The 16,693-nt window shown below is 40.4% G+C and overlaps 1 protein-coding gene across 2 annotated transcripts in view; it reads right to left on the reverse strand.

Moving 5' to 3' along the window:
- The window catches only part of LOC135082151 (ras-like protein family member 10B), a 76,075-nt gene that overhangs the window by 2,984 nt on the left and 56,398 nt on the right, over positions 1–16,693 (reverse strand). The window lies entirely within an intron of this gene.

The raw sequence follows: 16,693 nt of genomic DNA on the forward strand, positions 1-16,693 counted from the left end.
CTAATTTTAGGTAGACTAAATTGGGGTTAATTAAAACAATAGGCAGTTTAATTAAGCGTCTAGACCTAATTACGGGAGCATTAGGATTTTACTCCGCTCTCGCTGAAATATGGACTTTTGTTAATATTATTTTAATTAATTCTGTTCGCAATTTTATGGAACTAAAGTAAAAGTTCGGGGTTGACATATAAAACTTTTGATGAAAATTTTTGCTCAACCTTGTTGAAAGTTAGATGTTTTCCAAAAAGGAAAATTGACTTTTTTTACATTGAACCCAATTAAAACCTGGATCGTCCAATTAAACTTTGCGATACAAATTGCTGAAACATGTTTCGTAGGGACTATTTTTGAAACGGTTGCTGTCTGTTTTACTAATTAGACGTTTGTTTATTCGTAAATAAGCTCAAATTTTCATTGATATATATAGCCCATCAAGTAATGATATTTATACGAGTATATCTGTAAAAATGTTTTACATACAAACACCGAGGTCGTCGGTTCTTTGAACTCTATACCCTATACCTATGTAATACGAAGTTTGCCAACACGTGTTATATTTTCGAAAACCACAATATAATTATATTCTACGTTTCGTCGCTTCGGCTTACTAAGTAGGTACTGTTATTATTTGTCTGTATATTTAATATCGCTATTATGTTGAAGGAATGAAATTAATTAAATAATCTAAAAACTAAACTGTTGGCTTAAAAATCTGGAAAAATTCACAATAATTATAGTACTTTTTATGAACTTTCCAGGAAAACTATAACGGTTAAGATAGAAAAGTTAGTTAGAGTAATAGTAGTTTAAGTCATGTATTACAAAAGTTCATATCTAATAAAAATTCCTTAGAAGAAAATGTTAAAAGTGACTTTAGATGAAGTAATTGCTTGCTTCTGAAATACATATATTGTGTTAACACGGACTACAACGGAACCCTACACTGCGCGTGGCACGACACACACTTGGCCAATTTTTTTGTTTTTAGTATTAATATTGCGATTTTTGACAAACTGTTAGAACTTTTTGGACAATAATTATAATTCCGTAATTTTGAGCAGGACTTTGATTTCCGCGCTTACCCTCTATCAGTTGTCCTTTACAACAATCATACATACAGCCTTAATTACTTCAATCTCTCCCGTCTTCCCAAGCTACAAGGTTCAAATTCGTATATAAATTAACCAGCTGGGCTACTCCTAAACGCAGCTGTTCGACTAGTTTCTGGTATATCTGTCACCGTCGCTCATGCTGACATCTCGCTTCGCGTGAGAGCGATGGCAACATTCTAAACTTCGGAAAACGTTTTTCGAAGTAACCCCACTGAATAAGCTGACGTGTCAGTTAGATTAGTCTGAGGAGCTAACTGGCTCGGGGATCCGAACCCATTAAGGCCAGTCTTGACAGATTAGCAGTTGTTTAGCCTCCATTTGCGAGCTAATCTGACCTTTAACTCGCAGCTGAGAGAGCTATTTGTTGTACAGCTTAGCTAATCACATTGTTTTGTGATCCTTTGATTTAAAGTATAGACTTTAGTTTAAGTTTAGAATATATAACTTTGCGTTTTTACTAAAACCTCCATGGTGTGATGGTTAGAAAGTTGGACTACGTTAGATTTGTGAGAACTGGGTTTGACCAATTCACATGTGGGGCAGAAATTGAATAATCACATTATTTTCCCAACTTTATGGTACGACCGACACATTTGAAAACACTAATGTAAGTAAATATACCGCAACACAAACTACTTTGCATTTTGGGTCCCTGTGGACTAATCAAATACATGAAAACTATGAAAAATAAATATACATAATAACTAGATTACGGTATGCAATACAGCATTGGGAATTGAATAAAAATACTTGACTTTGTCCTTGAATATTTTAGAAAAGAATAGGTATGGTCTTTTACACCCTTATGGGCTTGTATACCTACTACTTGTATTACATAACAAAACTAACGCCCACCTATTTCTATGGAAAATCATTGAGGTGGCTAATATATTCATGGAATATCTGATAGCACAGAGTTGAAAATCCATGGGAATAGTCTATGGGTATTAGATTTGTAAGTCCCTATTGCCAAAGGTTCAGTCCCTTCCTTTGAGCAGTTCTGAATGAGAAACGGCAAGTTGTGGTAACATCTATTTAGGTACCTCCTTATAAAAGCAAAATATCACTCACTGATTAATCACGATATCTTAGAAACTATAACACCTTCAAACTTGAAAGGCAGGTAGGTTCCTTATATTTTATAAGGTGTAGACATCCGCTAAGCACGATTTTACGAAACTCCATCCCTAAGGGGGTAAAACAGGGTCCACTCGTACGAAGTCGCGGGCGGACCCTAGTATACTTATACCACTACCTATATCATTTCGTTAATGAATTGGAAATTGGAACGATGTGTGCGTAGTCACGAGTTTAAACTAGTAAATTAGATAAATGTGATCTAATTTGATTTCCGATCGTGTTTGACCGAGGAAACGGTTTAGAAGTGTTCACTAATTTATTATAAAGTTGAGTTTGTGGTGAGTGGAAGTTTCATTATAAAAGTATAAATTGACTAGCGGCCGCCCGCGACTTTGTACACGTGGATAGTTTCAAGTTACATTAGAGGTTGAATTTTGCAAAATCCCGTCTAAATGAGCACCTACGTTCTAAAAGGAACCCCCATGCAAAATTTGAGACTTCTAGCACTTGTACTTTCTGAGATATAGTGATAAGTAAGTGTATGTGTATTGAAACTCATCCATTACTATGAATAAAATCTCCATGATCAGTTTTCTAATATAGCGGGCAAATATCAATATATTTTCATATAAAAATATTTCATGTTAAACATATTATTAATATTGCGTCCCTGGATGGGATGATGAGATGGGATATAATAGTATTGTGTAGGTACAATTCCTTTAATATTATGTAAGTACTAGCTGTGGCCCGCGGCTTCCCCGCGTCACAGATCGTCATAAATTATAGCCTATATTATGTTATTCTGGGTTATAAACATTAATACTGTAAAGTTTCATCAACATCCGTTCAGTATTGCTTGCGTAAAAGAGTAACAAACATCCAGACATCTAGACATCCATACAAACTTTTGCATTTATAATATTAGTAGGAAGTAGGATCTTTTGCCAGTTTAGTTACGAATATGTAGAAATTAATGAAAATAAAATGGTTTTCATGGCTTCGATCGAAGGCAGTCATCAGTTTTAGGTTTTTATCTTATTTTTATAATCCTAGAAATACGATGGCAACTGAAATCCCGTTCAAAGACTATCAAGACGTTTTATTCCTGCTATAATAATTAATTTCACTTTAATGAACTAGCCCGGAGTTAGTTTATTTCAGCTAGAAACTGCACCGTTTTGCAGTAACTTCATAATGGCGACTGAAAATTAAATTCATCTGCAGTGCAGAACAAAATCAAATTAATTTTGGAGGCGTTCGGGTATCGATATATTGTTTAGTGTTGTTGAGATATCGATAAAGTCAGTACACCATGGCGCTTGCAACAGTGCCGAAATATCGGAAACCCAAAATTAAGGTACATGGTAGCAATCGAAATCCCGTCATTAATATTAATTAAAGTCAGTAGAGTTTATTTTAGAAGACGTGGGCAAGTGTTATTTTTCTATTGTTGTGAAACGGTATTGTTTGCGTAGAATAGGTACATTTTGTCGAAAAGGCTATGGAGCATAGCCCTAGGGAAATGTGCAGTGTTGGTTTTATTTTCAGGCAGGCAATAGATCGAGGTAGCGAGCGAGGAGGTACATAAAACTATTGCAAATTCTCGGCATGAAAGCATAATCCCATAATAATATAGATTGCTCAGTTACAGGAATTATTATTGTGGTATGTTTCGGTTGATAAGATCAGATAAAATAATAAAAACTTTATTTGACACACAAAGAAAATTAAAAATAGAAGATGTGTGCAATTGTTTTTTTTACTTAGTAATACAAATTAAAATGTTGCTCTTATTGTATGAACTCCTGACTTTGAAGCGTCCTTAATTCTGTTCTTCGGTACACTCGTTATGCTCTCTTCGCTACGCAGCAGCCAGTAGCTCAGAACATTTAGTCATTTATCGATAGATTTTATCGCCACCGCACCGATTATATCAAACCAAATTAATATCGTGGCGCCAGATATAAAACATTTCGCTCCATTGGTCCGCTCAGATAGCACACAGCTTTTTAGGTTCCGAATTAATTGGAAACGCACGAATAAAGACTCAATTTCAGCTATTGTGTGCTATTTGACGATGTATCGATGTGTCGCTGAATGATTTTTGTGAATAAAACACTTAATTTTCATAGTTTTAAAATGATCCAATTTCAATGTTGATGTTTTCAGCTTTGATTACAGTTTATGAGTTTTTTTGTGCCTTTTACAATATTGATATTTTAGTTAAAAGTTTTTGCGTTCATGGAATTTTGTAGTGAATTTTTTACTTTTGACTAAGGTGTAGGTTTATAATTAAGGTGAAGAGTTCTTAAGCTTGGCTCTACATGAGATCTGATAACTTTTTGAAAAGGCGAGTTAAACAGTTCGTCTTGGCAGCACTTAACATGAAAATGTTTTTGGTTTCATTATCTAAATCAAACGTATAACGGATTTATAAATACGAGTTACCTCATAATTCGATACATGCACTAACCACTGGCTATAAAAGGTACCTCCATGTTCAACCGCTAGCCGTTTATGGAAGCTAAATGAATTAAAGCCGACTAGTGAATATTTCAGAACCAATTACTAACAACTATCACTAACAACCTACGATATTGTTGCCGATGCATAAAACCTCCGTAGAGGTTTTTCTCTTAGGTTTGATTTTATTAAAAACTTGGTTTGACGTCTGTGTCAGTTGAAAAGTATTCCGTGCAAAAGCTGGTGGTTTACAATCTTCGAGCCGGATCCAGGCGGATTCAATGTTTTTTATGCCACCCAGAATGGTCAATACACGGAGCGCAACTCGAAGGGAGCAGCAGGAGATTCAGATTCAGCCATCCGACGACTCCGAGGTACAAAATATGGCAAGTCAAAATGACATTTCCGTACATAATAGTACAGTCGTGCAAGCAAATTCTAAAGCCTCGGAATCATCTATAACAGCTAGGAAAAAACGGCTTGAATACGAAACTGCAAAACAAAAGGCCAAAATTGCTATGGATTTACTTGACAAGCAGTTGGAGGTGGATATCGCGGACCTTGAGGATGAATATCCCGCAAATATCCAGCTTCACGAGAATGGCGATAGTGTGACGCAATGGCTTGAGCAGCAAGAAAATGAGCAACTTGTCCACGATAATGGACCCCAACCGGGCAAGTTGTGCTCTTCGGTACCACATCAAGAGTCAGTGCCTATGGAAAATGCTGGCACGGTACACATCGCACCCTTAGAATGAAAGTGACCGAATCCAAAAAAAGCAATTTGTGGTAAATGAACAAGAAAGTCTTCAAAAAAGTGTAGTCTTGAATACATTTTACTATATCTCTTTCGTGTTCCGTCGCATTTGATTGATTTTAAGTAGATTTATTGATTAACATTTTGAGTTAACATTGGCAGAGTATTTTTTGTAATTATACTTTATTTAGTATATATTTTGACATAAAATATAAAGTACTTCTAAATTAAGTCACTTTTTTACAAAATACTTTTGAAACTGATGAGATTTTTTATTAATTAAGTCTGTTTATGACGCATATTGCAAATGAATCTGTTGACATAAGTCATTACTATACTGAATGTTATGTGAATATAAGGTAGTGAACATGGGCGTAGCCACGGTGGGGCAGGGTGGGGCAAGTGCTCTAACCTGTCAGGTACCTAACCAAACCTAAAAAAATAATTATCTAGGTACTAACTACAATACGATGTACACTACCAACTACTTTTTGGGTGAAAGATTTGTAGGTGAGCAATAAGACAGTGTTGGATAATTCGAATTACACATTCAGATATTGGGTGCTATAAGGTAGCCTTTTTGTATGAAAAAAACTAACCGAGGTATAACCCAAGGGTATAGTTTGCTTCTTAGTCGTTCGTTTCAGCTGAATGACGTTTACTTATTGCTGGACAAAGGCCTACTCCAAAGATTTCCAAAACGACCGGTCTTGTGCCGCCCGCATAGGCACCCCCCGCGACCTTCACCAGATCGTCGATCCACCTAGTGGAGGGCCTGCCACTAGGTCTTCCAACTCGTGGTCGCCACTCGAGAACTTTTTTGCCCCAGCGGCCCATCAACTCTGTGAGCTATGTACCCCGCCCACTGCCACAGGATTTTAGCGATTTTGCGGGCTATGTCACTTTGGCTCTACTGCGAATCTTCTCATTTCTGATTCGATCGCGCAGGGAGACTCCGAGAATAGCACGCTCCATCGCCCTCGGGCCTTCTTATGAGGCCCATAGATAGCGACCACGTCTCAGATCCTTAAGTTGTCACTGGCAACACACACTGGTCAAAGACTTTTGTTTTGAGACACTGCGGCATTTCGGACGTGAGAATATTGCGAAGCTTCCCGAACGCAGCCCAGCCGAGATGAATTCGACGGTTGACCTCTTTCTCGAAGTTGGACCTACCTAACTGGATTGTCCCAGGTACACTTAATTGTCAACAACTTCGAGTGTAGTCTCCAACTTTCAGAGGTGTGGGTTACAACACGGATATTTGACATGATTTTTGTCTTGTCCATGTTCATTTTAAGAACCATTTGTTGAGAAGCTCTTCATCCATCGAGAAGCCATCGAGCATGACTACGATATCTTCCGCGAATCAAATGAAGGCGATGAAGTCTTCGCTCTGCCTAGCGCTCATCCAGCTCCAAAACCCCGAAAGCTATACCGAGAGATATACTCGAACTGCAAAATCTTTTATCTCGAAATCTTTTCAAATGCCTAGGAGACTACGGAAATGTGGACGAATGCAATGACAGGTTCGTGGGAATTGTCCAAACGACTGGGTCTAAGTTCTTTAAAACCCGTCGTTCAAAAGGAATCAAAAAGATCTCTGACCTCACCAATAAACTTATGGAAGAGACAAGAAACTTGGTTCTGCAAGTATACTCAACTCACGACCTACGCCAATTTGATACAAACCCAATTAAAGAGGCGACTGAGCGTAACAAGGGCTCTATAGCAAGAGATCTGTCTGTTGGCCAAAGCCAACTGACCAAGCTGAAGACCGAGGATGGCAGAGTCATCTCGTCGGGGCCTGAGATATTGGAAGAGGTTGAGGTTCTACGGAAAATTATCACGAGAAGAAGAAGTACGCACACCTGATCACAAATCTAGCCGAAGATCACAGAGCTAGATTGACCCGACACTATAAGATATCTCGGACGTCAGTCTGTGCGAGATTAGAATGGCTCTCAAACACCTGAAAAACAACAAGGTACAAGGTGATGATGGAATCAAGGCTGAGCTTCTGAAAGCAGGTGGAGCGCCGGCACTAAAGGCTCTTCAGAAGCTGTTTGACTCCGTCATCCCCGAGGGAAAAAAGCTCCCAGTCTTTGTTTTCATTATCAGTTTGTATGTTTGGAGGTGTTATTCCCATCAAACTAAACATATCTTGAACTAACTCGTCTTGATGTTATTTTGACTATAGAGTAAGAGCTAGTGAACGCCAGACCTACGTCATTTTATAAAAGCTGAAAGTTTGTCAGCGTATGCTCCCAATATAGGATATACTATAAAATCTGATTTTTTATGTTTAATATTTTGGCAATAATTAGAAATATTTTCCCCAACACTCACACAGTTTTGACAGTTCAGTCAGTTTTTTAGGGTAGCACTAAAGCTCCCAAACCCACGATGACCCAAACTTCATAATTCACCAACATTGTAACCTATATTGGGAGCATACGCTGACAAACTTTCAGCTTTTATAAAATGACGTAGGTCTGGCGTTCACTAGCTATTAGTTTACTAGTAAACTTGTGAAGTAAAGTCTGAAACAACACAACTTATTAAGCTCTTAAGTACATAAATTTATGCATATCTTAAACAAATTTTATATTAAAGCGACATATTCCAAAAATATGTTAATCGGTCCTTTTTATTTTTTCTTCTACACAGGCGCAATATCAAAAATAACAAAACTAAATTAGGTTAGTTCAGTCATAAATAGTCCTATTCGTAAAAGTGTCGTGTATCCTTCATTTATATTTTTAACTAAACAGACCGAATCCATAAATGAACACTGAATACTCTAACATATTTAGTTTAAATACAGACCTATTTATTAAAAGGTCACTTTCTGACAAAAAAATCATGAACTTACCTTTACAGTATTTTGGTAATAAACAGAAACAATTCGAGATCCGCCGATGTTTTACACGTACACTCGCAAGCACCGCCGACGTAAAACTAGTTCTGCCTCTTTCACACAATATGCATACATGAAAAGCGGGACTAGTGAAAGAGACCGAAGTATGCGTTGCTCTGCCTTTACTAAGAGATAGGTCACTTTATCTATACAGGGATATAGAGCATGCTTTATAAGGTCAGTTTATGGTGAAATCGAGAGTAACAGGAATTTTGAGTTAAGTCACTTTCATTCTAAGGGTGCGACATGTTGGCCGCTGCACTTAGAGACATTGCAGCTACCTCTGCTGCAAACACCAACAACGGTAACCTCTTAAGCCGTATATGCATGCCACGAAATCTCCCAGAGTTTTACGGAGACCCGATGGAATGGCTGCCATTTAAAGGAGCATATTACGAGTCAACTGAAGTATGTAACTTCACACCCAAAGAGAACTTATGGCGACTTAGAAAATGCCTGCGTGGAGCCGCTAAGGAAGCAGTCTCGGCTCTATTGATCAGCGCATCGTCACCAGAAACTATTATGTCTACTCTTGAGCTGAGGTTCGGTAATCCAGATCTGATAATTTCAAGGGTACTGTTGGACATAAAGAAGTTACCACCCTTGCCGAGCGATTACCAGAGAGACATAGTGCCATTTGCTGTGAAGGTACAAAATCTGATAGAGGCCATTCGAGCATTAAAGCGAGAGGAATATCTACAAGGTATGAATATAGTCTCAAACATACTTGCAAAACTACCGACAGTGCTTGTATCGAAATGGTCAGACTTTAGTTTCCCACTGATCACTGAAGGAAAGATGCCTCGCTTGCTTATTCTATCAGATTTTATAAAAGAAGAAGCTATAAAGATATCGACTACGTCCAATACCTACTTCATGGAATCACGCTACGACCAGAATAAGTATAGACCACGTGACATTTCAACCAACCGTCCGCAAGCAGTGTTGTTACAGTCTGAACGAGATGTCAACAAATGTCAGTTTTGTCGTAAAGCAAACCATACGCTGTTGGAATGCAAGCGCTTTAGTAAAGCTCTACGTACGACCAGATGGAATCACGTGAAGCGCAGCGGACTCTGTTTCAAATGTCTGTCATCTCGTCACAGCAGAGAAACTTGCACTGCGCCGGCGTGCGACGTAGACAGCTGTGGTTTACCTCATCATAAGTTGCTGCATTATCCAGTTACCAACCGCCGCGACGACTCTACTGTTCAGCGAAGGCAACAGAACGCTTCTACGGAGACAGTCACGAACATAAACTCGACTGATCGGCGAGTGTTTTTGAAAGTCGTGCCTGTACGCATACACGGGCCGAATGGAATCATCAGTACGAGCGCTCTCCTTGACGACGGGTCGACGGTGTCTTTAGTCAGCGCTGCGCTGGCAGAGCGCGCCGGGCTTTGCGGCCGTCAGGAGAAAATGCGGGTGTGCGGCGCGTGGACCAACAAGGAACTAGTTCTGGATGCGACAATAGTGAGCGTGGACATTTCGGGTATGGACGGTAAAATTCATTCTTTTTGTGCGCGAAGTGTACCTTAATTATGCTTACCGGTACAAAAGATGAGTTATGTTAATTTTAATGATTATCCTAATATGTCTGATGTTTTTGATAATATTTGTCAAACGGATGTCAAACCAGAGATTCTGATAGGGCAGGATAATTATAATTTATTTTTCCCTATAGAGGTAAGGTTAGGGAAACGTAATGAACCTTCGGCAACACTCACTCCCTTGGGCTGGTGCGTGCATGGCAGCATTAATGTACCGCGTGAGGTCCGCTCCTCTCCCCAGGTTACTCTTTTTATTTCAGAGGGCGGAGACTATCCCACTGAAAATCACCTGTTGCAGGATATTCACGACGAGATCAGGCGTTCATTCACCTTGGACTCATTGGGCGTCTTGGGTAAGCATCGTCAAAATGCGGATGACGTGCGCGCTGAAGCAATGCTGGAGCAGAGCGCTGAACTCGTCGACGGTCGCTGGAACGTTGGTTTACCATGGCGTGACAGGAACTGTCAAACGCCAGACTCTTACCCTAATGCATTGCGACGTCTAAAAGGTATCGAGCGTAAGATGACGAAAGATACAGGGTTCGCATCTAGGTACGCGGAGAGAATCCAGCACTTATTAGAAAACGATTTCGCTGAGGAACTAAAGGATGATGCTCTCACACCTAAGACGTGGGTATTGCCACATTTTGGTGTTGATAACCCTAATAAGAAAAAATTAAGGCTAGTTTTTGATGCTGCTGATAAAGTTGAAGGGTTTAGTCTTAATGACTTTTTGCTTACAGGGCCAGATTTACTCTTGTCGCTGTTTGGTGTCATGCTGCGGTTCCGAGAAAATAAAATTGCAGTGACGGGTGACATCAAGGACATGTTTCTAAGAGTGAAGATCAAGCCTGAGGATCAGCAAGCGTTTCGATTTTTATGGAGAAGTAACCCCAAGGAATCCGTTAAAACGTATGTAATGACATCTTTAATATTAGGTGCTAACTGCTCGCCATTTGTAGCTCAATTTGTTAAGAACAAGAACGCTAAGCGTTTTGAGAGTTCTAAACCGGTTGATGCAATAATCAATTCGCACTATATGGACGACTACATCGATAGTCTGCCGGACCAAGAAAGTGCCATTAATGTAGTGAGAGATGTGATTGAGATTAGGGATTGCAATCGAATATTCGAATATTCGAATATTCGAATTTTTATTTCAAATTAGTATTCGAATAGTAAATTTACGTGTATTCGAATATTCGAATATTACAAAAATAAACAGAAAATATAGTAAAAGGACGACTTAGTGTTTGTAAATACAGTCGGAGGCATCAAATACATATCACCCGCTAAAAGAACTAGTCATGATGCTTTCGACGGCATTTGTGAACACTAAGTTGTCTTGTTTCTGTCTTTTCTGTTCATTTTTACGTAGTTGTGTTTTTTGTTTTTTCAATCATATTTTTATTATTCGCAACTTTGATACAAATAGTATAAAAGAGGCGATAGAGCAAAACTAAAGTTCCAAATAACTTCAAAGAGACAACTCTATTGAGCAAAGTCAGCTGACGATGCTGAAGACGGCAGACGGTAACGTCAACAAAAGCCGAGGTTTTGGGTGAGATCGAAAAGATTTATGGACAGCTATATACCTCCAAATTTGTTAATAGCTCAGGAACAGACGCAAGAGCTAGGTTAACGCGACACTATACCAAAGACATCCCGTATATCAGCCTATACGAGATTAGGAAGGCTCTCAAACAGCTAAAGAACAACAAGGCACCAGGTGATAACGGGATAACCTCAGAGCTTCTGAACGCAGGTGGAACACCGATACTCGTTCAGAGACTCTTTAGCTCCGTCTTACTTCAGGGAACAACGCCAGAGGCATGGGATAGAAGCGTGGTGGTGCTCTTCTTGGACTATGAGAAGGCCTTTGATTCGATCAAGACTTAAGCACTGCTGCAGTCTCTCCGACTATCGGTATATCGAGGTGCTAAAATGCCTGTACAGAAACGCTACCATGTCGGTCCGTCCGAGTACAGGAGCAAAGCACGAGGGCGATTCCTCTGCGGCGATGCGTGAAGTATGGATATGTTATATATATCTCCGAAACCGTTGACCGCTGCATTGGAAGGCGCTTTCAAGCTCCTTGAATGGAAAGGATTCGCCATAAATAACTATCAATGGCAAATACATCACTCAGATGCGGTTTGCTGACGATATTGCGGTCATGGCAGAATCGCTTGAAGACCTCGGCAAAATGCTCGAAGACCTTAATCGAGTCTCCCAACAGGTAGGCCTTCGGATGAACATGTACAAAACGAAGCTTTTGTCCAGCGTCCATGTTTCGGTTGGAGCTCAATTCTGGAGACTGTTGACAAGTATGTCTACCTCTGACAAACGATTCGGCTAGGTAGATCAAATTTCGAGAAAAAGGTAAATCGTCGAATCCAACTTGACTGGGCAACCGAGAATAGAATAGGCCTTACAAATAAGCTCAAAGTTGCACAGCGTGCTATGGGGAGAGCTATGCTCGGTGTTTCTTTACGAGATCGAATCAGAAATGTGGAGATCCTGAATATTTCTTTCTTTCTTCTTTCTTAAACGAACTAAAGTCGCTGACATAGCCCGACGGATCAGCAAGCTGAAATGGCAATGGGCAGATCACATAGTACGCAGAACTGATGGACAAGGTTCTGGAGTGGAGGCCACGTACCAAAAAGCACAGCGTGTGACGTTCACCCACAAGGTGGACCGAGGACCTCGTATAGGTAGCGGGAAGGCGCTGGATACAGGCCGCTGCCAACCGGTCATTGTGAAAGTCATTGGGGGAGGCCTATGTTCAGAAGTGGACGTCATATGGCTGAAATGATGATGATGATGAGAATTTTATAACTGTTTTAAAAACTATATTGTTAAATAGTTAAAATATAGTTCCCAAAGCAATAAAACCAGCCATAAAAATATTGGTATTTTAAGTACTTTTTATTTTTTGAAAGTATTCGAATATTCGAATAATATTCGAATATCACTGGAAAAATATTCGAATATTCGAAATAGAAAATTATCGAATATTTGCAACCTCTAATTGAGATACATAAGGCGGGAGGGTTCGAGATACGTAATTGGACGAGCAACAGCAGCGCCGTGCTAGACAGCATTCCAAAAGAGGCTTTAGGTCCAGTGGCTGTCAAGTTCAAAATAGACGAACAGTTGCAAGGAGAGCGTATTCTTGGCCTAATGTGGTACCCGAAGGAAGACGAACTCGGTTTTGATGTCTCTTTGAAACGGATTCCTGAGAGTGTCATTCATGGTAAAGACAAACCTACAAAACGTTTGATGTTGCGTGTCATAATGTCTGTGTTTGATGTTTTAGGATTTTTGTCGCCCTTCACTATACAAGGAAGAATTATGCTGCAGGATACTTGGAGGATAAACGTCGGTTGGGATGATTTGATACCCGATGACATTTACACAAGATGGTGCCAATGGATCGACATGCTGAAGGTAATTAATCAGATTCGTATCCCAAGATGCTACGTAAATGTCCACCGAACGACCGACGACAGTATGGACCCTAGTACTGAAGCTCCTGTAGCAAAAATGTCATTAGTGGAGAGCCCTATACCAAATCACTGCCAAACAGACGCACCAACTTTCGTAGAGGCCGGAGGAAATAGTGCTGCGAGTGGTAAAAACTTCAGCGACCTTCAACTTCATGTTTTTAGCGATGCCTCTACAAAGGCTATGAGCGCGGTTGCGTATTGGCGTTGGAATGATGGTGATAAAATTCGTGTTGCATTTTCAGCCAGTAAATGTCGTGTACTGCCGGTGAAGCCGATAACTGTGCCACGAGCTGAACTCCAAGCTGCTGTCCTGGCCGCAAGATTGGCGGACACGATTGGGAAGGAGCATCGACTTGCTCCTGAACGGCGCTTCTTTTGGTCTGATTCAACCACAGTCATCCATTGGATAAGAAATAGCACACGGAAATATAAAGTTTTTGAAGCGAACCGACTGGGTGAAATTGATGAGCTTACTCGTGTGAGTGAGTGGCGACATGTTCCAACCAAAATGAACATAGCAGATTTGGCTACAAGAGATTCATTCAACTTAGACTGTTTTCGCGGCGAATGGTTTACGGGGCCTTCTTTCCTGTACGACGTCGAAACATCATGGCCTGCAGGTATGGTTCAACCTGAAACAGAACAAATGCAGTCGGGTTACGTCATGGTTATGGAAAATTCGCTTGAAGCCTTACCTGTGCCTGACCCGCATCGTTTTTCGTCCTGGCTTCGCCTGGTGAGGGCTACGGCGGTCGCACTCAAGTTTATTGACAAGTGCAGAGGACTTACCGGTGATGTGAATTGCGATACGATGCGACGAGCGGAATCTCTGTTGATAAAACAGGCGCAGATGGACTCCTTTAGCGATGAGATCACGGCATTAAGGAATGGAAAATGTGTAGATCGCAGTAGCCGGTTACTTACCTTAACTCCCTTTGAAGATGAGCAGGGTTTGCTTCGAGTTGGAGGTCGCATTGACGCAGCACAAGATGTTAACTTGGAGATGAAAAGGCCCGTCATACTGGATGGAAGACACAGAGTGGCACGCCTCCTTGTGAGGCACCATCACGTCAAGGCCGCTCATGGGAATCAAGAAACCGTCGTCAATGAGTTAAAGCAGAAATATTGGATTATTAACTTAAGACCTACCGTGAAAACTGTGGTGTCGCAGTGTATGTTGTGCAGAATAAGAAAATGCACTCCACGAATTCCACGTATGGGAGATTTGCCGCATGCTCGGTTGGCGCACCATAATCGTCCATTTACTTACTGCGGCCTAGACCTTTTCGGGCCCATGGAAGTAGCTGTAGGAAGGCGACGCGAGAAAAGGTATGGCGTGTTATTTACCTGCTTAACCGTTCGTGCAGTGAACATAGAGATAGTCCCATCGCTGTCTACAGACTCCCTAATAATGGCTCTAAGAAGAATGGCAGCCCGTCGTGGATGGCCTAGTCACCTGTTTTCAGATAACGGGACTAACCTTCGCGGCGCTGAAAAGGAACTGGCTAGAAGCATTGCCGGCTTAGACCAAGAAGATCTGAAAAGGGAGGGAGTTAACAACAACATGACTTGGCATTTTATACCTCCGGCTAGCCCCCACTGGGGTGGGGCGTGGGAGCGTTTGATCAGGACTGTAAAAACGTCGCTTAAAATTGTCATCGGAGAGAGAACCCTGAAAGAGGAAACGCTATCGACGTTAATGGCTGAGGTGGAGAACATGGTCAATAGTCGCCCATTGTCGCATGTGTCAGTAGATCCGTCAACGGTAGAGTCGTTAACGCCGAATCACTTTCTTTTAGGAAGCTCTTCAAATCTGCCTTGTATCGGGGAATTCGATGACACCGACTTGCATCTGAGGAAGCAGTGGCGGAAGGCGCAACGCTTAGCAGACATGTTCTGGAAAAGATGGGTGCGAGAAGTTTTGCCAGACATGCTGCCACGAAAAAAATGGAACTCAGAGCAGGTGCCGTTGCAGGTGGGTGACTTGGTGTTAGTTGTGGACCCAAGTTCTACTCGTAATACATGGCCCAAAGGGATTGTTCATCGGGTCTATCCTGGAAAGGACGGACGCATCAGAACCGTGGACGTCAAAACTAAGACCGGAATTTGGCGTAGGTCAGCGTCGCGCGTCGCCCCAATATCCTTGGATAGTGAGTGCTGTTCCAGCACTAGGGTGGGGAGTGTTGCCGATGCATAAAACCTCCGTAGAGGTTTTTCTCTTAGGTTTGATTTTATTAAAAACTTGGTTTGACGTCTGTGTCAGTTGAAAAGTATTCCGTGCAAAAGCTGGTGGTTTACAGATATGTTATATCCTTTCACTAAAACAACAGGCATTGTGCCCATGAATATCCCAGAAATGTATTCCAATATTTTACCTACGTAATAGGTACCAGGTGTTCAGATTTGCGCGAAAAAATCCGATCCTATTTTGTTCTGTGGAAATCATTCGACATTCTGTCCCAAAAACATTGATGTTACTCGCCTGGAATACAGAAGCGCATGGTTTTTGGCTGTGGAATTTTAGGCGTTTTTTATTTGAACTGGTGAGAGAAAAACGAAATCGTTCAACATTTTTAGATACTTAAATGTAGGTAGTCTGATTTTTGTTTTTAGTTTCTAGAATTTTAACAGTTTTGAGAGATATAAAGACATTCTAAGTAAGTAGGTACTCCACTCTAAAAATTAAATAAGTGCATTGGATAATTTATTTATTAATGTATTTTTCTGTGTTTTCAACTTCATTGTAGATATCGGTGCGTCATAGATTTTTTTAATATTAAAATACCATTGTAAAATCCTCCCTATTCTGTCACAGTATTGTTTGTATTTATCAATAACTTTGTAAGCAATATCTCAATCAGCACACACTAGTAATAAATACTAGTCTTTTAAATAACCAAAAATATTATTTTTAAACAAACAATAAAGTTACCATAGGTATTACTTTAGACGTGCAAAAATTTTGAAACACCCTGTATACCCCGAAGTCCTGTTAACGGCCTCAGCGTAATTCGAGATGGCATTCCCCTAATTTCGGGTACAGGGACGTATTAGGTCCGGGATAATTACGTGTCCAACATGAATAAAAAGGGTTCCGTAGGTTATTATACGGTTAATTCGCGTGGTTTGCGGTCAGAGAGGGTTTTAGGAATAAGAACTTGATTAAAATGGTTGTGGTCAGCTAAGGGATGGAGTTTTGAAAGGGAATTAATTGTGAATTTTACATGATCTCAGTATAAATTGGTTCTTTTATATTGTGACACTCTAACATACTTTTTTACATACTTACATATGTA

The sequence above is a fragment of the Ostrinia nubilalis genome, chromosome 21 (assembly GCF_963855985.1).
Source record: "Ostrinia nubilalis chromosome 21, ilOstNubi1.1, whole genome shotgun sequence".
Lineage (NCBI taxonomy): Eukaryota > Metazoa > Arthropoda > Insecta > Lepidoptera > Crambidae > Ostrinia > Ostrinia nubilalis.